The sequence below is a fragment of the Anas acuta genome, chromosome 15 (assembly GCF_963932015.1).
Source record: "Anas acuta chromosome 15, bAnaAcu1.1, whole genome shotgun sequence".
NCBI classification, from domain to species: Eukaryota; Metazoa; Chordata; class Aves; order Anseriformes; family Anatidae; genus Anas; species Anas acuta.
In genome coordinates, this window is record NC_088993.1 from 13,766,663 (window position 1) to 13,792,909 (window position 26,247).

General features: G+C 46.6%; 1 protein-coding gene across 3 annotated transcripts in view; it reads right to left on the reverse strand.

The window, feature by feature from the left end:
- TTYH3 (tweety family member 3) overlaps nt 1-26,247 on the reverse strand; it is a 78,925-nt gene that overhangs the window by 51,490 nt on the left and 1,188 nt on the right. The window lies entirely within an intron of this gene.

A 26,247-nucleotide genomic window follows, 5' to 3' on the forward strand; every position in this document is an offset into this window, starting at 1 on the left:
GATGCAAGTGCAATGTGGGGCCACAGCAAGAATCAGAGGGCACCCCCCTCTGCAGCTCCAGGTCTGAGCAGCTCTTCTCATGGGTTCTGTTTCCCAGGTGGGTTGGGAGAAGAGGTGAAACGGTCTCATTTTGACTCAGCAAAGCTGGTCATTACAAAGGCTCGTCTGCCTGCAAAGCTGAACGATGTCAAAGGCCATTGGCCTGAAAAAATAAAAAAAGAGTGACAGTACTGGCTTCATATCAGGTATTTAGGGACAAATATGCCTCACTTACCCTCCCTTACCACCAACTTTTGGGAACATATAAGGACAGTGAGCTGTTTTGCTGTACTGGCAGTTATATCAGTTAAAAGAAGCACATATTTGCACCTCTTTGTCCTAACAAGATTGCTTGTTAGCTGCTCTACTTTCCCAAGACAGATACATCACTTACACTAGAAACCAAGGCACTTTAAAAGGTAAACTAATGCACACAGCCCTCCTTCAGATACTCTTCCACCCTGCTCACGGATAGGATCCCAGACCTCGAGTCCTGCACGGGCGTTCATTCATTCATTAATTCTTTTCAAGTGCATTTTGAGATTGATTTTACAAGAGAGTTCCCAGAGCTCTTATGGAGGTTCTGCCTATGCTGATGTCATGGTTATATTTAAAGAAGGAATCCCACTAAAGTGGTTTATAACGTGCTCTGGCAGGACAGTGTAGACAGAGCTAAATCCTATTAAGCTACTTAAGTTGCTTTCCCCTTCTAAAGTCATATGTCAGATGCTGGCCCTACATGTAGCAGCCAACCAACATCAAACCAGCTTATCAAGAGTCACGCTGAAAACACCAAATCAAGGAAGAATTCGGACACCACACACATGAGGATGAGAAACTGGGGCAGTGTGCTGCTCCAGTAACCCTCTGGGATCCCAGGGGGCGGAGAAGGCTGGTGATTAGCTTTTCATTACAGTTAGGCTGTAACTCGCCTGCACGCCACTGGACTTTATTAGTGAAAAGATAAAATAAGAAGGACTTTCTTTACATTTCTCTTGCCATGAGTCAATACATTTCAGAAGGATTATATGGGAAGTGTATGAATGGAAAGAAAATTTTATAAACAGAGATCACACTAATGAGGGGTAGGGGATAACTGGAAAACAGAAGCAGCACTCAGCCTCAGCTTAGCACCCCAGGGAGCAGGGGAAAGCAGCACTCATAGCTGTCTGGTCTCCTTTCTCAGGAACTTGAAAACAGGCGCCACAGAGTCCTGAAAGATTAATTCCCATAAATGTTAAATGTGCACATTTACAGCTCCAGTTTTACAGCATTCACTCCACTAAGTCAACATGTCACTGCTACAAGATTCCAGAGAGAAACCTCAATTTCACAGGTCCCTTGAAGTGATAGAAAATAACAGGCTGGAAGAGACCTCTGGAGGTCACTGTAGTCCAACCTGCTGCTAAAAGTAGGGCTAATTTCGTAGTCAGATGAGGTTGCTCTGAGCCATGTCCAGGCAAGTTTCAAGTGTCTCGAGGGCTAGAGTTTCCAAAGCTTCCCTCAGACCCTGCTCCAGCACTATGGAAAAAAATATTCATGAGCAATTACACCCGGGTGCTGCTTCCCTTTGTAACTTATGGTTAGAGTTCCTCCATCCTTCTGCTGTGCATCTCAGAGAACTGCCTGATGCTGCCATCTCAAAGCTCCTGCTTCAGGTAGGGGATGGCAGCTCAGGGATCTGGATCCTCCTTGCCTTCTCCTCTCCATGCTGAAGGGGTCAAGGGGAAGGTCAGGCTCTCACCGGCTCCGTGACCTTCCTCCAGGCACGCTGCAGTCGGTTGGCATCCCTCCTGCACCGGGGCCCCAAATGGTTATGCAGCCATACAGCACGCACGCTGGCACGCATAATTGGTGGAGATCCTCTGCGTGCATAGTGGCTGGTGACCCCATTTTAGGGCTATTTTCAGCTTGTTTAGCAAGGCAGGCAAAACACGAGCCCTTCTGGCCCAGGTTTGCCTCCAGCTGCATGACCTACCCCACCTGACATGGTCACGAAGCACCAGGAGGTGACAGCTCAGCCCCCACGCGCTGCAAGGCACAGGCAGGCGCTCCGTGGGCGTGATAAACGCAGCAAGTTCAACCTGAGACTGAACAAGAGACTCAACAGCGTGAACGTTATTCATCAAAACAACAAAATGAGGCAGCGGAGGGGGGTGGAAAGCAGAGGAGAGGCAGAGAGAAGGGGAAAAATAAGCCACGATGGAGCAGTCGCACGCTTCAGACCGAAACCAAGGTGCTGCAGGAGCTATTTGGTGAGCTGGGCCTCAGAGATGCTCGTGGTTACCATTGGCTGCTGCCTGCCAGAGCTGCACAGCAACGAGCCTGAGGTAGGAGGCTGCCAGCACGCATGAGAGCTCCCTGCTCAACCCCTCCTCTGCAGGCCCACAGCAAGGCGTGACGAGCACCGTGATCGCTTGGGCTCTGCGCCTCGCCGCCTGATCGATCGCACTCCCCCAGCCGAGGTCAAGCAGGGAGAGGCAGCCCGAGCAGGCAGGACTTGGGGACACGGATCACGGGACCAACGCAGAGCAGCTGCTCTGGGTTATTTCTACAAAGCCAAGGTGGGACAAGCTCACGTTCTGCCTCGTTCCGTGGTTCCGGTTGTCCCTGGTGAGCAGGCACTGCAGAGATGGGGACGGGATGGAGGGGACAAGTACGATGTGTGCAGTTGTGCTCGTGTCTGACAGTCAGAGAAGTGCTGACACCCAGAAGGCATCAATGGTCCTCAGAATCAGCACTGCACAGCATCAGCACCGCTCTTGTAGATGTTTCACTCCATTAACTTGGCAAAGTGAGGGAGAAAACGGTCACAACAGGGGACGCTACCCAGCCTTGGCTTTTCTGCAAAAAGGGCTCCAACTCCAAGGCCCAAGACCACACTGGCATTTACAAAAAAAAATAATAATAAAAAAAATAATTCAATGCTTCTCACAGAAGGACAAGCAGGAGAGAGTACAGAAGCTGGCATCATGTGGGAAAGTAATTGATGCAGCCGTTGGGCTTACCACCGCCACAGCCACAAAGCAAATCGTGAAATACAATACAGATGCGGAGGAGGAAAACTAGTGCTAGCTCCTGAGTGTGACAGCTCACTGCGGGTGAGCTTGCTACAGCTTTCCTCTAGCACAACCGCCTAAACCAAACCAACGTTAGATGTGAGCAAATAGGAATTAACCTCTTGGTAAGACAAAAAGGAAAAAAAAAAAAAAGTGCAGCAATTGGACAAAAAAACTCAAAGATGAGGTGAACGGCTCGCGGTCTTTTGCACAACCCGCTGTGGAGAGAGGTCTGTGATTCCTTCAGCCCAGTCCCCAAACCACCATGTCCCAGAAGCTCTCAGAGAGGGTTAAAGCCACCTGAACACCCTGCCCTAGTCTGCCTCCCTTCCCAGCACAGGCAGGAGGAGCTCAGCTCCTCGTCTGAACAGCTACTGCTGGGCAGGTCAGGTCCACCTCTGCCACAGCCTCTGCTCACCCTGTGAAGCTCTCTTGGAGAGAGAACGAACAGGAGGAAGACCACTGAAATCTGAATAGCAAAACCAACAGCCTAACTTCTACTACTTTAGAAAGAAAGCAAAACAAAGGTCTCTGTCCTTACATTTGCAAGGAGGCGACTGAAAACAAAACCAAAGATCACAGCAAGGTCTTCGGGCAGCATACTGAAGCTACGAAGAGCGTTACAGGTTAATGATTATACTGCAGAGGCCCATATTAGTCATCTGATCCAAGATCCCAGGTCAGCTACAAGCGTACAGCTGGGGAAGAAAAGGACTTTGGGACAGGGAGAAGGTGTTTTAGAACAACAGATGCTTTTTTCCATAGTCTGGCTGCTACAAACCTCAGGAGTCCCCGAGAGGCACCGCTGTCACCGCCAGAGAAGGAAAAAAGCTCCAGGAAATACAGCACCTTCCCCACACACGTTCTTGACAGCGAGAAATGGCAGATACTGCCAGCACACCTAGTACAAAAGCATTTTTAAAGTTTTTATGGACTAAGGGTACAAATTCCCATGAAAAATATCTGTCACATCTTTTGTTAATTCCCTCAAGGTAAATACAACAAAAGTAGGTGGGGAAACAGTTGATAAGCAGACAGCTAAGGATTGGATTTCTTCATTATTCAGTGCAGTGACTACAAACCATGTTGGCTATTTACACGAGCACAGTTCTCAGGCTTGGAAATTACTGTTATTTCTGCATCAGCTTGCTTTTACCCCTACAAAAAAGAGGTAGGGAGCGTAATTTCAATGAGTGGGATCTCCCCGGTGCTGACAGAGTACCGCTTGCCTCGTTAACAGCCGCAGCTGTAAGCGTGTCAGAGATTGTTCTGACCTTTCTCCAGCATCACTGCTGGATGTGTACCACCAGCCGACAGACAAGAACACCAGTGAGAGTGGGTTGTGACAACTCAGAGCAGCGCTGTTGGCTCGCCCTCCTGCAGTCCCCGCACGCCGCTGGTGCAGTCCCCTGGCTGGAGGCAATGCCACTCTCACCAAAACAAAGCCAGCAAAAAAAAAAAAAAAAAGGGGGTAGGAGGCACAGCTGCTTCTAAAAACTTATCACTTACTTCACCCTGGGTAAAAGAGAGAAAAAGATATTGAGGTTTTCCTTCATTTTCCTCTCCTCTTACAAAAGGCTGTAAAATCCCCGTGTTCTCCAGTGAAAGCCTGCCCAATATCCACTACACAAATATCGAGATGTGTTATTTAAGCAAGCTATCCAGAGGTCACTATCTGTCTAATCTGACCTGCTAGAGCAACGAAGCACAGCAAACACAACTCCACCCTAACAAGGCAAGTCTATTTTTGCTGCTTTGCTTGAGGATCAAAGCTTTTCCCATGGTCCCAGGGACTAAGACCACAAAAAAATCCTCCACTATCAGGACAGGCTCAAGCAAACACCAAGTTCAGGAAACAGCACCACGCAAACCATGTGTTAGACTAGCCATGCCGATGGCACAACAGCAAGAACGTCATATCAAAAAGCTGAAACTAAATCAAGGAATCCTCATATCCATAAGCAAACTTAAAGGCACTATCCTATGGGATGCTAGAGTATTTTCCCTCAAAAGACCGCTCACCTCACTGACAGTCGTGGTGCTTTTCATAATCTCGTCCACAAATTCAATCAAGCTCTGGATAAAATCTAATCAAGTTGGACAAGCTGCCTTGTAAGGGCTGTCTTTTCAAGTCCTTTAACAGGAGGCCCGCTCAAAACCAACCTGTGATGTCCCAGGACTCAAGCATCTTTATTTCATGTAGCTCGTTGCTGTAGGCACCAAAGACCCTCTTGGCTCCCCAGGCTATTTTAATACTCGCTCCGGCGGAGCATTTGATCTCTAGACGAGTTAGGCTTAGCCTCCTCTCCTTGTTGCTCATTTCCCTAGTGATTTCTCCAGGCACAATGGCTCTCCTAGGTGTAGGAAGAAGCTGCTACCCAAGGAATCCTATTAACATAATGATTCCTTGAGCTCATGGTTCCCTCTGGAAAACGTAACCCACCCCTGAGAACTATTGCTAGCCTGCAGTTACTGATCATCCCAAAGTAAACAGCAAACGCCCATAGACTGACAATATAAAGCATTGACATTTAGGAAGGGCTCATCATTTATGTTTAAGACACGTTTAACACTTCTGTCTGTCCTTCAGAAGCAGAAGTTTCCTCCTTCGGAGGAAGAATTTACTTCCAGGATGATAAACAAGGGGGAAAAGAACGTTTATATTTTACTTCACACTACGGCATTTACCATGTGATCTTTAAGATAATTCGAACTCAAATACAGACCTGGATGCTGATATTGTAAAAACAAACTATTCAAGGAGTTTGGGGTTCTAAAGTTAAAGTTTCATCCACGGACCCCAGAAATAACAGCATAACCTTTAAATATTGTGGGGCAAATCAGGGTGACTGGGGTTAAAGCACATCCAGCTACACCCCATGCATCGGCTGGCGTCTGACTCCCATCCACCAAGCACGCAGAAATCCCTGTTCAGACCAACAGCTCTGACACAGTCAGGGCACACCTCTCTATGAGAGTGCGTGTGTGTATTTCCGTATTAGTCACAAGTTTTACTAGAACTAAAAGCTGACAAGGAGAGCACCACTTCTTCCCAGCACCGAACCTGCACAGACAGCAGGACAGCAAAGGCTCCCATCCAGCCGAATTCCTGGCATTTCCAAAGTAGTTATTTCCAAACTGCTGAACAGATAAACAGAGCTAGCAAGCTTCCTGCCACCAAGCCACTCCCCACCTTCCTCTCGTTCAGCATGTGTAGCTCAGCTCGTTTCCGATTTTAATTTCGGCAGGAAGAGCTGTTTCAACCAGAGCACAGAAATAAGATGCCCAGAACCCCAGACTCGCTGGCTCTGCACCGCATTAAAAAAGCATTCAAAAGGTTTACTGATTAAAGGAAGGGTGCTGTTATCTCCAACGTGCCAAACATTTGAAAGGATGTCCCCTCCCAGACACTTCAGTGTATGAAGAGTTCAGTTCCTTTCCCTTCCTAATAAAAAAAAAAAAAAAACACAACAAGTAAAATCTTCATAAAACAAAAGAAACCGTTTGTTGTTTTGACTGTGTACCCAGCCAGCTTCCAAATAAAATATTCCTGCCATGTCTCCACTCCAGGTTGGTCCCTGGCGAGCATCTCCAATCCTTTACATATCAATATTTCTTTCTGGAAACTTGGCTCTAGGGAGAATGAAGAAGTGAAGAAGCTCAAGCATATTTATCAGGCTTGACAGTTTCTCTCTGTATGCAGCACTGGAAAACAATTTCACTGATAAATGGATGGGCTGTAACTAGTCACACAGCCCTGTATCTTGCTTTCAACCTCATTACTCTTTAAAAGAGGTGCGACTTCGCAAAGGGCTTCAAAACGCAGCCTTGCAGCAGAGAAACTCGCGGGGAAGGTGGGGACGGCAGGTACATTACACAGCTGAACTCCACAGATCTAGTGAAGATAGTCATTTGTGTTACTGCTTGGCCAGCTGTAGCATGCTATTACACCACCACCTCAGACTTTGGTGTCAACAGAACGCGGCTCTGTGGGATTTCACGTGTCATTCCTGGAGCTGCAATACGCTTTGCTGGTAAGGAGGTGTGCGCACGCCAGTGGCAGCATCAAATCACAATCAAGTCACATACAATCCACTGCTGAAGAAAGGGAAAGAAATCAAAAATCAATCATGTGCTCAAATGGCAGCCAGAACAGCTCGAGATTGTTAAAGTGATGGAGAGTATGGTCTTCAGTGAGAAAGAAGGAGAGAACAAGCTCGGAAGAGGATGTGTTGGTTCACTTAACAGCAATATTCCCCTGCTTAGTTACAAGTCTGCAGCCATAGAATAACCAGAAATAAAATGTTATCACAAACCTCCTGTCACTAGCGGTATAGTGGTTTGTTCTATCAGCTCTCCAAGCCCCACACTGTTCCTGCCTCCAAACCAGAAAGAAGCCATAAAGAGCAGGAAACAGCCAATCTATAAGCCAAAGCCGGAAGCGTGTCTTTTTTTTTTTTTCACCCATGATGATTTAAAGGGGAAAAGAAATAAGATGACTGTGGTTTAGAAAGAGCTATAGGGTCACTTGAAGACAGAAGTCAGCCAAGAACTTTTTATTTGTCTCCTGAATTCTGCTTATTGCTTCAACACCCCAAAAGAGAGACTGAACACGAAGCTTTGTGCATGCAGGGCTTTTCCACCTGTACCTTACCCCCGATTCTCTGAGTGATGAAGCACTATGGTACGCAGGCACTTCGCTCCTGCCTCTGGTTTATCCGCTTTACAGGTGTGTTTTCACAGTGACAGACCAGAGCTCCGTATTACACAACAGAACACTAAACCACTGGGGGGGGTTTGCTTGCAAAGGGGATATTTATTTCAACCCATGTCCAGACCCAACCTTCTGTGTGGGTGCACGGTGAGCCAGACCAGGGTTACAATAATTAAACAATAAGAAGAAAACTGTGTTTTACATCTGGATCGGGCGCTCAATCCAGTTCCGTGGCCAGCAGCTCAGACACTCTGGCCTCAAGTTTGCAGACAGCCTTGGTTAGCACCAGGGCTAGTTATAGTGTAACTTCCCCCAGACCTGCCTCTACGCCGGTGTTGAAACCTGTTCTCAGCCAGATCAGTTCCTTGATTTAATCACTGAGCAACTCAGGGTGCAAAGCGTGCCTGCCATCGTCCTGGACGTGCCCTTCTGCCTTCCCTTTGCTGGCGACTGCGTAACCATGACCTCAGAAGCCACAAGCTTCCACTTCAAACAGCGATGATTAAAGGGTCTGAAGCTGCACGCTTCGTTTGGGATGGGAGAGTCACGTCAGATTTAGGATTCCAAATGCTGAATTTTGTGCAGAGCACTTCCACAGAGAAAGCTACTAGGGAGACTTGGAGCACACAGCTGCAGATAATGGCAGAGAACACGAGCCAGACCCTTGTGCCCCACAAACCACCCCTCCAGTAAGCACCGCACAGCTCTGCAGCCCGTGTCCTCCTACACAGCATTCACCTCAACACTCTTTGCACGTCTGTGCTGACTTATTCACCCTTTGTTTGATTTGTAATTTCAACGACAAATAATTCAGTACATACAGCATTTGACTTCCGTGTAGTTTAGGAGCCGCCAGCACCAGCACGCTCCACGCTTGTTTTTTGTGGCACAGAGACCTGTGCACAGCACAATACCCCTGCGTGCTACACGAGCATGATTTACAGCACCCATTCGGAATCAGTCATCGCCTGCTTCTTAGAAACAGGATGTTTAAAAAAAAAAAAAAGTCTGATGCATCACAGGGAAATAGAGTCACTCTTCAGACATCCAGATAGTAAGTGCGAACCATGCAGCAAAACTGAGACTGCGCGTAACTACAGCATCTCCTGGGTTTGGAGGGTAAAACCAGGCAAAACTAAAGTCAGTTTGTTTGTGCTGACTTCTACAAGTTAAAGGCAGCCTTACTGTTGTTAAGAGAAAAAAAAAAAAAGTCAAAGCTTTTGTAAAGAAAAAGGCAACAATAAACTTTCTCTTGGACCCTCTGAGCATACCTAAGCTCCAAACAATGAGAAAACAAGAAAAAAATACACCACACAGAATTTGAGAACAACTTGTTTTTCTGGGTTATCAGAAAGAAGAGTTTTCCAAAATCTAGCACAAAGGAGGAAGCATTTTGTGATGCTGTACGGTTCCCAGAACAAAGCATGACCTCTTCCAGCACCAACCCCAGCCTGTGCGCGCTGCAGGCTCGGACACCGTAAAATCCTTCTGCAATTTGCAGATGCAAGAGGGGATGTGGCGACACTTCAGGCAGCCAAAACTTTCCTATTAAGTCAGGGATTGAAAAATGTGCAAGGCAGCAGAATTCTAAGTCACTCTGTCATAATTTCAGCAGGAAACACTCCGCGCTTATCGGCACTGCTTCACACCGCCCCTGCTATGCTAATCCAGGAACTCGCGAGCGCTGAAGCGCCTTTGACAGAGAGGGCCATTGTCAAAACGAAGTCCTCCAGCATTTGTTTGCACAGCAGCTACGTCTGGGGAAGAAATCAGCACAAAGCACTCTGCTGAGAGGTAGGTGCTATTTGGATGGGTTTTAGAGGAAGAAATACAAACACTGTATGCCCTGCCGAAGCTTTAGGTGCTTGGAGCTTTGTTGATCCAACGTCTTCTGTGTGTGCCACCATGCCCCGTGCCTCCATGCTAACAGAGCCATGAGTGTTACTGTCACACCTCAACACCCACTGGTAGCCAGGGGGGCATGCCATCACCGTGACATGCCTTCATCTGCCAACACTGCTCCTGCAGGATCATTCGATGCCTGATGTGCATACCGCTGCTGATGCAGAGGTGCGCTACATGCCAATGCATGTCTGAAAGTAAAAGCAATTCCCAGCAGCTCAAAGCAAAGCTTGTGCCTTTTTAAAGGTGCTGAACACAAATGTGTTTCTCCACTTGTGATCAACTTATCCTTTGTAGTTATTCATTGGTATTTCATTGGGAAATTTAAGCTTCTTTGGACACTTGCTTTTGAGACAGGCAGCTTCCCCCATCCCTCTCGAATGGCTGCTCATCTCACCGCTGCAGTTTCGCATTTTGAAAGCATCGCATCCTCCCACCAACACAGTCTCACCAAAGTCAGCAGCTCTGACCTTGAAAATGTGAAACATACTGAAGCTCTCCTTCAGATAGCAGCAGCAGCACTACTCATTGTGGACAAAATTATAAAGAGATAGAAGGAAGCACATTTGCTTTCATGTCCTAACTTGACTGAGACTTCCCCCCTCGCAGCATAATCCTGAGCTGTTTTTTTTGTTGTTTTGTTCTGTCTCTAGCTGGATATACCATTAAGTCATATTTCCTTGTCTTCCCAATGCTACCTTTAGATTTATAACCAGCCTTCAAGATGAATTCTTTCTATACATAAAGAACCACATTAAGCCAGAAGCACTACAGCCAAAGAGCTTGACATGTCAAGACCATAGTGTTGCACTGTCACCCAACAACCCTCCAGGGAAAGGCTCCTTCACCCAAAACAGCCCCTGTGAGGGCTCCCCCAGCACAGCACCCACACGCAGGGCTCAGCAGTGCCAGCTGAACAGCCAGGTGGCAGTGCTCTCCCCGTGCCAGGTCCCCATCACCCAGGGGAGAGGTCACAGGAAGGACTTGAACTTCTGACCACAATCCAGGCTCTTTTCCTCGATGCACTTCGTAACTAACGACTGGCAGCAAGGTGACATTTCGGATTACAGCGTACAAGGGCATGCACTCTTTGCACTGCTGTTTTGTTTTTAAACTCACATCTGAAGTTAGAAATACAGCCTCCTGAAATTAAAAGCAGAACATGAGGAAGGATCCAGCAAAAAAAAAAATAATAATTAAATCCCGTTCAGGTATTGCACAGCAGCCAGCTGCCTCGTCCATTGACTGTTACACAATCACGTACTGCAGCAGTGCAAAGCAACACAAAGTCAGGGTAGATCCTGACTTTGCTCGTGGAAAAGACTACTCCAGCCTCCCATACAACATCAAGGCCACAGCCTTTTGGCAGCAAAGCAATGGGTGATTCCTGCTATGGACCATCCTTGTGGTTCCTCTGCCTTTGGTTTGGCTTGCCTTCCAACACACACCTTGTGGCGCTTCAATGATGTCAGTATGTTGTCTCTCGCACTGGCCACTTCCACTTAAAACAAACAACAAAATATTTTAAAAATAGCTTTCAGTGCTGCTACCCTATCAGCATTCTGAATTTATAGGTTCCCCAGCGCTGAGCATGAAAATACATTATATCAGCTTTTCTGGCTGTTGTTGTTTCTGAAATGCGTTTTCATCAGATCTGCACCAGGAATTGGGGCTTGGTTCCTTATTTGCTGTCTGGCAGCCATTTCCTCTCTTGTTTATTTTTAACTTGGTGTCTTCCAGTTCACTGCTGCAGCTGGATGGACTTTTGGCCAGCTAGCTTCTGAGTGACGAATCACATTCCTTAGCTTCATAAAAACCTTCGGTGTTAATACCTACATTTCTCTTCATAGTTTACTTCCCATCTGAAAAGAGCTCTTCTGAATCACCAGGTATCCTTACCTGTGAAGACCAGCAGTTTGCCTATTTGGGACTTTATCACAATGTGGGATGCGCCAACTTGTTCACAAAAATCCTCCAGGCTATTTCAGTGCCTCCAGGCACTTCAAATATCTCATACTTAAGATCCATACTTCCCTACACACAATTCTTCTTTCTGCTCTTCATAGACAGGTATTTCACACCACATCTGTGAACTTCCTTTCACAGAGCATCCTAATCATGAAGAGAAGTGAAAACTAAAAACTCCAGTACGGGACTATTAATCTCTTACTAAAAGTTATTCTCTGCCCAGGGGAGGCTGGCAGGCCTCACTAACTACAGCAGTCAAAATACAGCCATCAGAGATTCTCTGAAGCTGAAAAGATGACAGTCATGGCCTCCTAAGCCCTCTCACCTCTTCCCTGTCAACACCTGTGATCACAATTGCGTGCCACAAACTTGGATCAGCTCACTAAAAACACCAGCAACACACAGCTAGATCTGCTCAGACCGACTGCATCAGATTAGTGGGGAACATTATCCGACACCCAAGCTATGAAGGAAACTGGATCTTTGACAAGAGACTTTTCAAAGCCCTCACAGGCTGGCAGCAGTTGCCTGGAATCCTTCACCCTTTTAGCAGGTGTTAAAGCTTCTGGGAAAGAGCCAAGCAGCACTTTTGAGTTACTGAGGCCATCGAACCATTTGTTACATCACCCGAACACTGCAAGAAGTGGGAACAAGTCTCTAGAAAGTTTTGAGCAGCCCTGAGATAAGATACCCTGAAGCAATAAAACAAATACCTGCAAGGACTCTTGTATCTTCATGGGAGCTTTTTATTGAATGCAAGCAAGTGGTGCATAAACTGCAAAGCAGATCGGGGCATCTGCTCAGACGCTCTGACAAAGCATTGAGTAACTGTTCTCACTTAACTCCACGTGGCATAAAACCCACCACGATACCTCTGGCAATAGCCATGTCCAAGTAAAGTAGTTCCCTTTCCCCTTAATGGTCTGTGGAAAGACCTCACAAGGACCTCACAAGACACCGTTAGCCTTCACTGCAGGAGGAGCAAAGAGGGAAGCTTTTGGTTTTGCTGGTTCTTCCCATCAGCTTCAACAATAAAATTGCCAACTCAGGTTCTTACTAAATGGAGAAGTAAGCTGAGTGTGTTTTGAGAAAGCGTTTTAATTTGCTTCTCCGGATAGAACTGGTGGAAATAACGCAGTCAGTGTTTCGTAACACACCAACCTTGCCCCATCCAGATTGGTGGGCCTAGGGTGCTCTTGACAGGGGAGCAGAAAGAAGGAAGGCATGAAATGAAAAGAGCTGGCTCGAACACGGCCCTGGTGCCTTCAAGGTTTTAATCACATTGGCTGAGAAAAGGCAGTCTGCACATTTGCGCCTTGAGATCAGTGACCAGCTCTGTGTGGGGTTTACCTACTAACCCCTCAGGTTCACCTTCTTAAGACCTTGGCACGTCAGTTCAAGGACATGGCTCATACCACACGTGTGCCCCCTCCCTGAATGGGCATCACTGTGCCCACCCCTCCTCACTCCACGTCAGCACAGATACTTACACGAGGGGACACTTCCTTCCTAAATTCCTTGTGTCCTCCATCCTTACCGGGCTCCGTAATCCTGCTTACGACAGGCTGGTTGCTATGGAAGTGATTAAATTGTCACAAGATTATACCTGAAGGTGGAACACATGCAAGTGAAGGAACCCAAGCAGTTTATTCCGTACACTTACAGACACGATGCAATCCCCACCTAGTGACTAGGAGCTTTAACAGGAGCTCCCAGAAGTAAAACTGGGCCATGAGGAACGCCATCGCATCAGGTCTTCGTTTAGCTTTCTCCTAATAACCAGATGTTTCATTTGCACATCAGTGTCACTAATTCCAGTGAGTGCCCCACAGTTGGACAGTACAGCCTCAGCCACTTTCCCAGGACTCAAACCCTTTTGTACTCAGAATGCTATCTCCTTAGTCCTGAGATCACAGTGAAAGAAGTGACAAGACCCTATAACTGAGCTCCGCGTCTTTAACCGCCCTTTTGTTGATTACTGTCTTTTACAGAGCAAGGACTCAGAGCAGGAGAGAAACAGCCAGCCTCAGATCTGACACACTGAGTGAAACGCATGACTAACCCAGCCCGAGCCAGCAGGGCGGGATGGGGAACGTGCCCTGAATGCGTAACTCCACTGGGGGCCCTATTTGCCAGGGGACAAGGAGAGGGGGCTATCTGGGTGCTGGCTGGAAGTTAACTACATGATGGCTAGGAGTGCAGCACGAGCAGCCCAAAGACCCCATTTCTTGCAAGCTGCTGGGAATCAAACAAGACACTTGCCTGCCTACAGAGACCCCACTCATTGGGGCTGGAGGAGCTCAGATCGTTAAATACAGGGCTGTACAGGGAGCAAGCACCCTGAATACAGCATCGATGCTCACACCCAGCAGCTAGCACTGTTCCCCAGCTGCTGGTACGTGTGTGTCTGAATGCTTGCTGGCTCACAGCATGGCTTCAGGGCACTCACCTAGACCAGGCAATCCATAACCTGTTTCAGAAATACTGCAGGAGAACCTGAAGACCCATCTCATCATCCAAAACATGGCTGCACCAAGACAAGAACCTTACAGCAGGGTAGTTAGTGTGTTGACTACAAGAATATAATCAAATAATAGTAAATAGCTTGCAGGTAATGTCAAAGGTTGGGCCATTTAATACTTTCTTACTGCAACATCAGAGCAATGCTGCAGTTTCATTTCATGTGTGTCAGGTTGTAACAGGAAAAAAATATTCCATGCTGAGAATAAAGCTGAAGATTAATTACACTGTCATTTGCAGAAGCTCTAATGCCCTCAGCCCTTTTGCAGTTAGCTTAAGTGCATCACACATGGGAGGCAGGCTCTGCATTGACCAGGGCCTGAGGGAAGCTGCACAAAACGCTCAGGATCGGTTTTCCCAAAAGCGACCGGTGACTTGTCAGAAGGCAACAGCAAGTCAAAGGCTCGCAGAGAACATCCCCAGCACGGAAAGTCTTGCAGGACGTGTTTTAACATCAGAGCTGTGGTGGTGTACACGTTTGTGGATAGGAAGTAATGAACTAAGTTGAACTAAACTGTCAGTGGTTTCGGTCTGAAGGCACAGCTGTGAGAAAGAAAGCTCAGCACTCACTAAATCAGACATCCAGCAGCAAAAATCACTTTGGAAAGGAAAAGAAATACAGACATGCTTGGTTTGAACTTGAACCTGGATATGTGTTCAAGGACTACCTTCGAAACTGTTTCTTTCTTAGGGACCTGTAATTTATTGCATCAAGTAATCAAGATTACTCTTAGCACAGCCATCACAAACCAACCAAACATAATAATTAAGTCCTGAAAGTCCTGCCCATGGGTTATACCTGCAGAACTACATGTCACCTGCTGGATACGCCACTGCTGTGGTACAAGGGGCACGCCTCCTCCCAGCCTAAATCTTTGCTGACAGCAGCAGAAGAGCGTTCAGATCTAGCCACCAAACAATCTTGGATCTGTAGTCTTCCTCAGCACTGGGAACACGTTAAGAGGTGGGTCAATCACAGAAGAGACAACAGCTAGCAAATAGCAATTCAATGTATTCAGGGACAGTAGTAAGACAAGCAGCATTCTCACAGATCAATGTTTGCTTAGGGAAAGGAAAAAATTAACAGAAACAAAAATTCAGTTGGCTGCTATTGTATTTAACAGATGCTAACCATCTACCCAAACACCAAAAGGATGGAAGGACAATGGAGTGAGACGTGCATGTGACCCAGAAAGCACTTGCCTTGGTAAGAATTTCAGTCTTAAGATAGAAGCCCAGGGACAGGAAGAATTAACACTGCAGTGGGGATTAGGGTAAAGAGATCCCCATACCTTGCCTCTCAGCATCACGGGCTAGGAAAGGAGGCAAGTTCACAGCTTGTCCCTTCCTCCTTCTCCCAGAACCTCCACGCTGCCTGAGGCTACAGCTAAGCTGCACTAATAAAAACAGCAGAGCTAGAGTAAACTGTCCAGCCTTGTTATTTACACCTCAGCAGAGTGCTGCCAGCACTCCTGACACTCACGCTGCCTCTCCGGGAGCTGCCTGCTAACACAGCACCAGCAGCACGGCCTCGAGTACCGCCCGGCCACGTGGAGCGTTTCCTCAGCAAGGACTGGACATATTTTATACTCGTCACCTTTAGTTTACCCTTTAATATTAAAGCGTTTATAATGCTCGGAGAGAGCCGGTGTTTGAAGTGATTTGAACTTGCAGCAGGTCAAGCTGAAAAGGCTGACGAAGGCCCCGCGGTGACCGGGAGAGCCGCTGACAAGCCGGTGAGCACGGGGAGCCCGGCCCAGAACATGGTCTGAGGGCAACCAAGGATTCTGCCAGGTTTTCACCCTTTTATACTTACTCAAAAGCTATTTTAACCTCGCAGATTTGTTGCTCCCACTACTTTGTCTACTGAACACCTGCTGTGTGACCTGTAAGAGCTGTACCACACACACACGGCCAACGCTCAGCCAGCCCGAGGGTGAGGCCCTGTCCCACCGAGCTCCACGCGCTGCTCAGCCTCATACCCTGACAGGGGCAGGACAGCAGGGCAAGCAGAAAGCCCAGGTCACATTTTGAAATTGCAAAAGTCACACAGGAAGTGTGACATAGTGTTTTTAAAACAGCCTGCTCATCAAAAACAAAGACTTCTGTTCCGCTACCGGAGAAGTGTCAAGCAAATGGTTCTGTCCTCGCTGGATGTGCCATGTGTGCTTTCCTCTACATCCAGACAAAAACAGACCCAAAACACAGATGATCCGTTTTTTCCTGCCACCTACAGTAATTGAAGCGGTCTCCCTCTTAGGGGAGCATGAACATTAATACTTGTCACTCTGAACAGGAGTACCTCTCATCTAGTCCCGTGCAGTAACTGCCACCTACTGAAGTCCGAGGTGTTCAGTCTAATCTGACTTAACTTCAAATCCTAAGAAAAAAATTCCTATCTTTTTAACTGTCCCTGTCTACGCACAGTGACAGCCAGCTATCTCTATCCCCAGCCTTGTGCTAGGTCTGTGTCTTGCAGTATTGCTTGCACTTGACAGCCTGTCAGTCCAAAGCTAAAGGGAGATCGTGTTTGCAGGGGCTGCCACTGCACTCGCAGTGATCCTAACGACAAGTACAGTTGGAACAGGGTAGAAATAACAAGTCCTTCTCTGAAGGCCTGTTAGCCTTCCCTCCTGTTCTCCTTCTCTAAAAAAGCACGAGTATTACAAAAATACCAGAAGCAACAAAAACTTCTCCAATAAGACCCTAGTCATGTGTTGCCGGGGTCACCCACACAGCTTAGTTCTGGAAGTCACCTTCCTTCTTTTTTTAAAAACAAGAAGAGATGACAAAATAATGGAAGTTTACTATTGTTTTTTTCCCCTAGAAGACTTGAAAAAAAGTACCTGGTGCTTTTTGTTGTAAAACACTCAGCTGTTCCCTGGCTTCCAAACAGCAAGAGGAGCATTGTTTGCAAAGCCAGCAACTGTGCCTTATGTTCTTATTGCAAATGTCCAACTTTGCAAAGAAGCTAGAGTTTTAAGAGGAGATGTTTGCATCAGTTTTGATTCGATTCCCCCTCATGTCTTTGTTTTAAAGTTACCTGGCTGCACTCCCCAGGAAATACACACTCTCTGCTCAGCGCCACGAGGCACGATTTGGCCAGGTCAGCCACCGAGCACTCCCAGCTCTTTCCCCCATCACTACACCCGTCTATGGTCTCTACCGAAAACCGAACCAAGAGCTCACCCAATACACATTCACCAAAAAACATGCAACTCCTGCAATTGATGCAGCATAGCTTGTTGCAACTGCAAACACTCCTAGACTATAGTAATTACAAACCCATGGCTAGGTGTCTGATTAAAGAAGGAACGAATTAATGAGTTTTACCAAAGGCTTTCAAGTCAACATTATAATTTTCACCCTTAATCAGCAGCAGGACACTCAAAGGACAACGTGAGCAGGATCAAGAGCAGAAGGGGGAAAAACCCGACCCTGGCCAGCGCTCCCCCATCACGTCCCACTCCAGCACGTCGCTGCCATTCAGATGCTGGCAGCCAGAGCCAACCCAGCAGGAAAACACCCGGGCCTTTTGGACAGCTGAATGCAAAAACGCTTCCTGAAGCGGTCGTGAAGCACACACCAGCCTCTGAATGCAGAGGAGAGGCCAGATCCTGCACAAGAGACCGTGCAGCGCCGACTCCGCCGCTCCCATTCATCCCGGCCCCAGCCCCCCCCAGCCCTAACAATTGCAGTTCAGTCCCAAGCTCCCAAGGAGGCAGAAATTGAAAACACGTTTCCATTGAAGCACAGCTTGAATTTCATGAATTCCATTACTCTCAACTTTCTCAGCATTTCCTGGAGTGAATACTGTAAGAGAGGGGAGGGGAGGTGGGGGCTGCACGAGACAGCGGCCCCATTCCGCCCCTCTGCCTGCGCCCCGAGAGCACAGAGGCGCTTCCAGGGAGGCAGTGACACAGGGGCTGTTCCTAAAATTAAGGAAATAAGTACGGAACAGCTCAACACAAGCGTAGAGGGAAGAAAGCATTACAAGTTCAGCAATGGGACAGGAAGCACCTCCTCAGCAGGATGAAGAAATCCCAGCAGCTGCAGCCCATGTCCAAACTACCCCAGGTCATCAGCTGTAGCCAAGCCCCACAGGAACTCAAGAGATCTGCTGCACTGTAGGGATTTTACCCCAAGGAAAGAGCACGAAGTATGGTGCGGTCATGCTCCGCCTGCTACATTACTCAGAAATCTGCCATTCAACACTGAAGCAATTATAATTATCAGAGAAAACAGACAGCAGCAAGCAAGGGGTCATTTTGTTTCACATGTCCAGTTATAACCCAAGCAACTTTGGGATTATTCAGCTTTGCTAATTAACACCCTCTGGACAGTTTTGCTGCCATTAGCAATATTTGTAACAGGCTCCCTCTTCCTCTTCCCCAGCTTGGGCCTTATCTGAAGGGGCATTACATCATCTGCCACACTGAGTCCCCTTGTAACAGACACTATTATGCGAGTGAAGTGCCTCCATTTGGATTTTGGAGTTATTTTGAATTTCGGCGTTGAATAGGAGGCTTGTTTAAATTCTCTGCATGAACAGCGGCGTTTCATAGCCTGAAAAGGGTGCCCGTGCACAGGCACCAACTCTGGCATAACAACACATCTGAATGTGTTACACGTTTGTGAAACATCCATTCCCCACATTCCAGGTCCCCCTTCTCCAGGAATAAGCCTGGCATTGTTAGCACCGATTAGCAGGATCTTTCATCCCCAACTTCACACGGCAAAGGACTTCCATGGCGATGCACACGGGGCACCGTTCTGAGGCACATCAGCCAGAAAGAGCCTTTCGCACGACCCAAGGAGATCGGAGATCGCAACCTGAGGGTACGGCTCCAGTTAGAGGGAAGGGGGTAAGGGGGGCAGCTCCTTCTCCTGGCTGGATTCAATTCTGCTCTTCCTATTGACAAAGAAGATATTTACTTGTTCAGATGGTAACTCAGAAGTCTGGCCCATGTTACACCTGTTAAAGGAAACAACCTAATAATCACCTGAAAGCCAGAGTTATTCTAAATGTTACCAGCATCTCCCAGTGCTTAGAGGAAGGCATGGATACAAGTTATGGTGACTGAGTTACACCAACCCTTGTGTCCATTCATGCAGGCTAGCTTTTTATTTTTTTTCCCTCTTTGGCAAGGGAATAGCACACAAATGACTACTTTACAAGAGCATGTACATGTGTGGCTTACCAAATCCTAAAACTCACAATTATGGGATCAGACTGAAAAACTACAAGTGGCTCACTACCCAGAAATCTAAAGAAAAAAAAAAGACAAATTTGAAATTAAAGACTTTGCAGCATTAAAGTGTGCTGAGTTTTGCTCTTTCCCAGTTTATCCGATAAAAAAGGAAAAGGCATCAGCATGACACTGTCCTTGCAATGACCATTCATGAGATACCTGCTGACCCCTTCACCATGCAGCAAAGGTTATTGCTAGTTTGGGGATAAATGCAACCAACTCCTAGTTATCCACTACTGTAATACAACGATTATCTCAGCTGCTCCCTGAAGAGTAGAAAAAGGCAGGATTTCTAACAGAGATGACTTTTTTCTTTTTTTAGACTGTCATCCGAGTGTGTCCCCAGGACTTAAAGTCTTGCATGACCTTGATCTTCCTTGATGTTAGTTCACCTGTCTTGTTAATCATCGTCTTCCAAAACAAAGAACTAGTAGGATGACATACTAGAAAGTGCAGACAGCCTTGCTGAGAGGGAAGCGGGGTTATTGGTTTTTCTTTAATTATTTGAGACAACTCTCCAGCATGTCAATATGTCCCTGAGTATTTTGAGTCCTATTCAAGTCTCAAAAGCGGGAATTAGTTTAGAAAGTTCAGTCCAGAAGGCAATCCTGATGTATTCCAAAGTTACTCGAGCCCTGTCTGAATCTCAGAGCAAAGAAATTCCCAGACATCACGTCCCTTCCCCCAGCTATGGGAACTACATTCAGCTGAAAACAAGCCAAGTTCTCCTACCCACTCAAGGGGAATGGGAAATCTCAACGTAACCGGTAGAAAGCTTACTACTAAAAGAGAAAACAGAAACCAGAGAAGTGACAGCCATCAAGAGCTTAGCTACAAATGAGATGACTGCCCTCCACCTCCCAGAAACGGAGAGTGAGCCCCATCTTACTCAGTGTTGGCTCATAAAAGAATGACTTCAGGAGAAGCGTTAACCAACGCGGCTTTCTCTTCACGGCTCTGATCACGGAGGTACAGAGGTGTCCCACAGGAGAGTCACAAAGAGCTGACCACATGTGCTCTGCCACGACACCGTCTTACTGCACCAACACCCAAAGCACAGAGTGTCTTTGAGGGGCCTGGAGAGCAAGTCCTATGAGGAGCGGCTGAAGGAGCTGGGCTTGTTCAGCCTAGAGAAGAGGAGGCTCAGGGGTGACCTTATTGCTCTGTGTAAGTACATTAAAGGAGGCTGTAGCGAGGTGGGGGTTGGCCTGTTCTCCCATGTGCCTGGTGACAGGACGAGGGGGAATGGGCTAAAGTTACGCCAGGGGAGTTTTAGGTTAGATGTTAGGAAGAATTTCTTTACTGAAAGGGTTGTTAGGCACTGGAACGGGCTGCCCAGGGAGGTGGTGGAGTCACCATCCCTGGAAGTCTTCAAAAGACGTTTAGATGTAGAGCTTAGGGATATGGTTTAGTGGGGACTGTTAGTGTTAGGTCAGAGGTTGGACTCGATGATCTTGAGGTCTCTTCCAACCTAGAAATTCTGTGATTCTGTGTGATTCTGAGTGTCGAGCCTGGGTTTCACCCTTTCCACCAACACGTGTGCAGGTGGGTGGGAACCAGGGGGAAAGAGTTATAAATTAACCTTGTCCTGAAGAAAAAGGCAGAAAAGAAGGAAAAAAAAGAAAAAAAGCCAGGGGATTTGAGGATGCCTGTCCCTCCAAATGTCTAAAAGTCGCTATGTCAAGAAATCTGACATGACAAAGGCCCCAGACTTTTGTGTCTCATTCTCAATAGACAAGGTTTTGTTTACGTATTCACAAATACATCTAATCCCAAAATACAAGCAAGACAGATCTCAAGAAGAGTTGCGCACAGCTCCCATGCCCCACATTCAAAACCTTGGGATTAAGTCAGAGGAAAGCACCTGACTTCCCACCCTTGGTCGCCAGAGTCATGCCCAATGAGATATATTCTGGGTGAGAACTTCTCACTTCCCCTAATAATGAAAAATAAGAAGCAATAAAGCCCACACCAATGTCTGCTTGAAGCACTGCTCATTTTATCAGATGAAACTTTAAAGAAAGGATTTTTGTGAACTTGAAAAGCACGGCTTCTCCTCCCTCAGAAAGGCATTAAGAATCAAGGGAAAAAAAAAGGGAAAGATGGAGTAAGGCACTGATTTTGCTTGGTCCTTTCTCCAGAACACCAGCAAGCAGGCATTGTAGCTAGACACCAAGATGAGCTTCCTGAGCAGCCACATCATTCTGGTGGCAAACAACACCAGAGAACCTCACCTACATTTTCAGTTCCTGTTTACACTCCTTTGCTAAAGCAAAAGTAAAACCCAAGGTTCTTGAACCTCTGTTCCTAACCGATAAGCACCTGCGTCCATACAGGAAAGTGCAATACATGGGCAGCACTCAAAGGAGGTGGATGCATCCCCCAAGATTCATTTTATTAATGTTTAAAACCTGATCAGGACACAAAGCTGTTGTACGCTTGTAGAAAAGGGGATTTTCAAGAGGACAACTGGTTTCAGCAGAAGCACCATGATGCCAGTGGCTGTCCACCACCTGGTTCTATTCCAAGCCACATGCAGGCCCGGAAAAAACATCTTCTCTGCACAGGATTAATACTTTCAGGATTGTACCCAAAGTGAGCATAGTTTATACCTTTGCACGCTCACATCTCCTTCCCCTACAATGCACTTCACGTTTCTCCAAGTCACTTTTTACCCCTCTGCGTGTACTTTTGTTTGCTAAAACCACCCATTAGAAGAGCGACTGCTCTGTGACTAGAGCATGGAAACATACAGCCAGGGTTTCCAGAAACTGTCAGCTCTCGGGAGACCATCTGAAATGTAGCAGCACAGCACAGGTCAGCAAAAAAAAAGTAAGGCTGCAGACAGAAAGCTGGCAGAGGTTGACTTTTTTCTTGTCTGTATACCATATGCTGCTGCACGACTCGATGGATGGTATACAGAAACCCTTCTATGTCTTGCTTTGGTAAATCAACCATCAAAAATTGTCTTAGTTCTACATTTTTTGGTTATTCATTACGCTGCAGTTCCCCAGTAGATGATCTTCCAGATCAAACAGGGCAGCGGATTTGGGTTCCAGCTCCGATTTGCTGATGTGAGGTATTATTACAGTTACTCGTGCAACCAAGGCTGATGAGAAAAGGGAAGCCGGGATTTACCATCAGTTCTTAAAGAACTAAAAGCAACTTCAATTTAATTAGAAAACGCTGGATTCTACTAACCAGGGTCACCTAACCTTTCTGGAAATACGAACAAACTAATGCTACGGCAGGAGAGCTGATCAGGCCTTGGAAGTGGTCCATCTGTTCTTGAAAGAAAGCTTCAGTCTAACCCCCTTTAAGAAAGGCACATTACCCCCTGACTTCAAGCCAACGAGACAAGAACACGTCATCCAACTTGACTAATACACATGTTTCCAATTTACAGAAAGACTCTTGGTTTCAAAATTGAAATAAGACGCCAGTACAGTAGAGGAAGTTCTAAAACAATCTCTCTAATCCAAGTTTTTTGGCAGTTTAGGCTTCATCGTGTTTCTGCAGCCAAGAAATACTTCCAAAGACGACATTAGCTGTTATGTGCAGGGAAACAGCCTCGCAGAGCCAGCAAGTACCTGACAGAATTAATTCTATGCTGAACCTTTGCCTACAGGTTCAAACACACATGCCTCGGATTAGAGCCTGCGAGCCAAAAAAAAGGAAGCATCGTTGGGCTTACACAGCACCTTTCACTGCTGGATTCCCCTCGGCACACATATATTAGGAGAAAAACAATATTACAACACAAAAGCGCTGACAGATGTATGAAAAGAAACTCCTGGGTGACAACACTAGAGAGACCATCTCAAAACCAAGGACCAGAGAGTACCCCTCTTCTTATCTCTGCTTCCTTTAGTGTGGCTCTGCATCTTAATTGGTAGGAATCAATCAGCTCGTCTTTTTTTCCCAGCACATACAGTTGCCATTGCACCTACTGTCTGTGCATTTGCAGTTTTAGCAGAAAAAGCACTGGTGTGATACAAGGGAAGAATTTCAAAGACGTGCTGGAGCATTCTGCTTTATTCTAGCCTGCTTCACACAACTCATGTGTTTACACAGATTCAAGTCAACTTTGCCATTTTGCAGCAATTAAAATTAAAAAAAAACACAACACAAAAATTCAAGTCAAGGTACTCCGTAGCTTAGGTTTTTGCAGCCTCTTTTCATCTTCGCTGTTTAATACACTTCTCAGCACCCAGTGAGACTTAAGAGCAAACAATGAAGTGTTTTAGGTTCCTTTTCTGTTGGTACCAAAGACACCCTGTCTCAATCAGATATCCCATTACCTATTGTTGTACCGTATTAAAAAGCTATTCAGCTTTTCTACTTCTTTCCAGCCCGTGACCCCCACGCTACCTCAAGGCTCTTAACCAACTCTGCCCTCAGAATTAAAGTGAATTCAGTGCCACGCAACTAAATAAATCACAAGTAGAAGACTTTATTCTACTAAGCAGATTAAGTGAGTGACGCCAGCAGCCTCAGGACCATCTTAACTTCCCAGTTCAGTTAATCAGAAAGTGGACAATAGTGTTGCGATCATCATTATCTGTTCAGCAGCAAAAGGCACAGAAACCAGAACTGGTATTACCATCATGCTGTCAGGAGGAACACAGGCTTTGCTCCATTTTTACATTCCCTTCACTCCAGAGTTTGTGACTCACTACACAATGAAAAGGCTTTGCAGAGCACTGCAGTATGACTCAGATGAGAGCACAGCCAGAACAAAACTGTTCATATCGAGATATCTTCACTCCCAATGATTCATGGAAAGATGGGGAAAAGAACTTGTCTGATAAGATCCTCTACAGGGATGTCTCCATGGATCATGTCCTTTAAGGAGGACTTGGAGGCACCTCTGAAGGGACTCGCCGGTATGCCAGCCCCTGGAGAAGAGTGATCACAACCCCAGATCAGGCTAGGATGAAGCTTCCTGCTCCCCAAAATGAAGCAGCAAGCCGTACTTAAGTCTGCAGACAGTCGTGACTGAAGCAGAGCATCTGAAGGACACACACATACATTTTTAAACAATCTAGTCCTGATGGGAGGATCTGTTCTGCTCCTCCACACTTGCACACGGTGTTCTAGCCTAATGCAACACGATACGCAGCGGGAGTGGATAAGAAGTAAATAATACCAAGAGAGAGCATTTCAGAGACAGACTCAGGTGAAGAAGGTACGTGGCCAAAGCCTGCAGCTGCACTGATCTCAGCCCTTGGCCCAGCATTGCCCCAAGCATATCTCAAGCTCTCAGACAAAAGGAGGAAGCCCCCGTTGGTACACAATGCGTGCAGCCGGTGGGACAGAGCAGCACAACTGGCTGTTAGATCTACGTCCTTACAGATGCGCCCCACCATCCAGGGTCCCAGAAGACACAACAAAGACCTGGACTTGAAAGGCAGGCACTATGTGCTTATCTGAGAGCTACACGTGTCCCAGAGAGGTTTCGGGGGACAATGGTTTGTCTGCTGCTTCAGTGGAATAGCTGCTTGCGCATTACAGTAATCCTCGATAGGTAGAGGTGGAAAGCCTGTTATATCAGCAGGCTCCTCACCTGCAGGAGCACGTGGCACTTCAACAAGTGACATTACAGCACTCAAATCCAAGCTGTTGTATCTCATGTTTTCTTTTTCACGTTTTGTTCTCTTTTCCCTAGAACCAGTGAAGAATCAGAAGGCACACGTTGCTTCCTTCCTCATAACACATCAGAGTGAGAACGGACACTGTGCCCTACTGTGTGCCTCTTTATGACAACAGCCTAACTACCCTATGTCTTGAAGTCATGGAAACTTGAAGGTATTTTCAGTTTGGTAAGGGTAATCCTTCCTTACTGCAGCTAGGGACGCTCTGTCCTTTCCCATTCCCACACACTCCCAGCTAGCATCCCCCATTGACCTCAAATCCAGCGTGCAGCTTCACAGTTTACACTACAGAACAAGGGCATCAACCACGAATGGAATTGAAAACAAATCCACGCACAATTTGTGCCACCTCATGAGACTTCCAAAGAAAAGAACAATAAACAGGATTTAAATCAAAAAATTGACTTAGTTATTTTCAGGACTTTGTACAATTTTGGCTCCTAAACATGAAATGTGCCTAAAGAAACAGGGAAACTGTGCCAGCACAGGCTGCAAACACAGCAAGAGCTGCAAATTCATAACAAAGCTAATGGAAAAAGCTAGAATTCAGAACAATTTAAAGCATGAGAGAACATCTAGCATTACAGTTCCCAGTCCTGGAATAAGTTTCACTGCATTAGAATTAATCTATGTGGCTACAAACTCCAGAGCTAACTTGCAGAGCCACAGCAGCTTTGTTATATAACCAACAGCACAGATAACACCGCCTGCATTACTGGAGCCTATTTGCTACCCCTCACCGACGCTGAAATCAGTAAAGCTGCTATTCAAATCATTCTCTTGAAGACAGGCGCTTCAGTAATCCAGACGGTCGGTTTGGGATTTGATAAGACATTTTCTTTCGAGCTGATGTTAAGACTTAAGAGGCCATCCACTGCTGTGCGAGAAGTCCTTAATGTCATCATGGAAGGGGAAGCAAACACAGAGGAGGGGAGAAGCAGAAGCCTGAATGTGATTACAGTAGAAAGATTATCTGAGAAATGAACACAACCCCAGAGAAACGTTTTTAAGCGATTTTGAGTGAAAACCGGTGCGTCGGCTGTCCATTCACAGGTCAGCCAGCGCTCGCTTCGTGACAATACGCTCCCAGGAACATCCTTGCATGAACTCTGAACTTCTGCTCTTCAGCATCTCGTGTC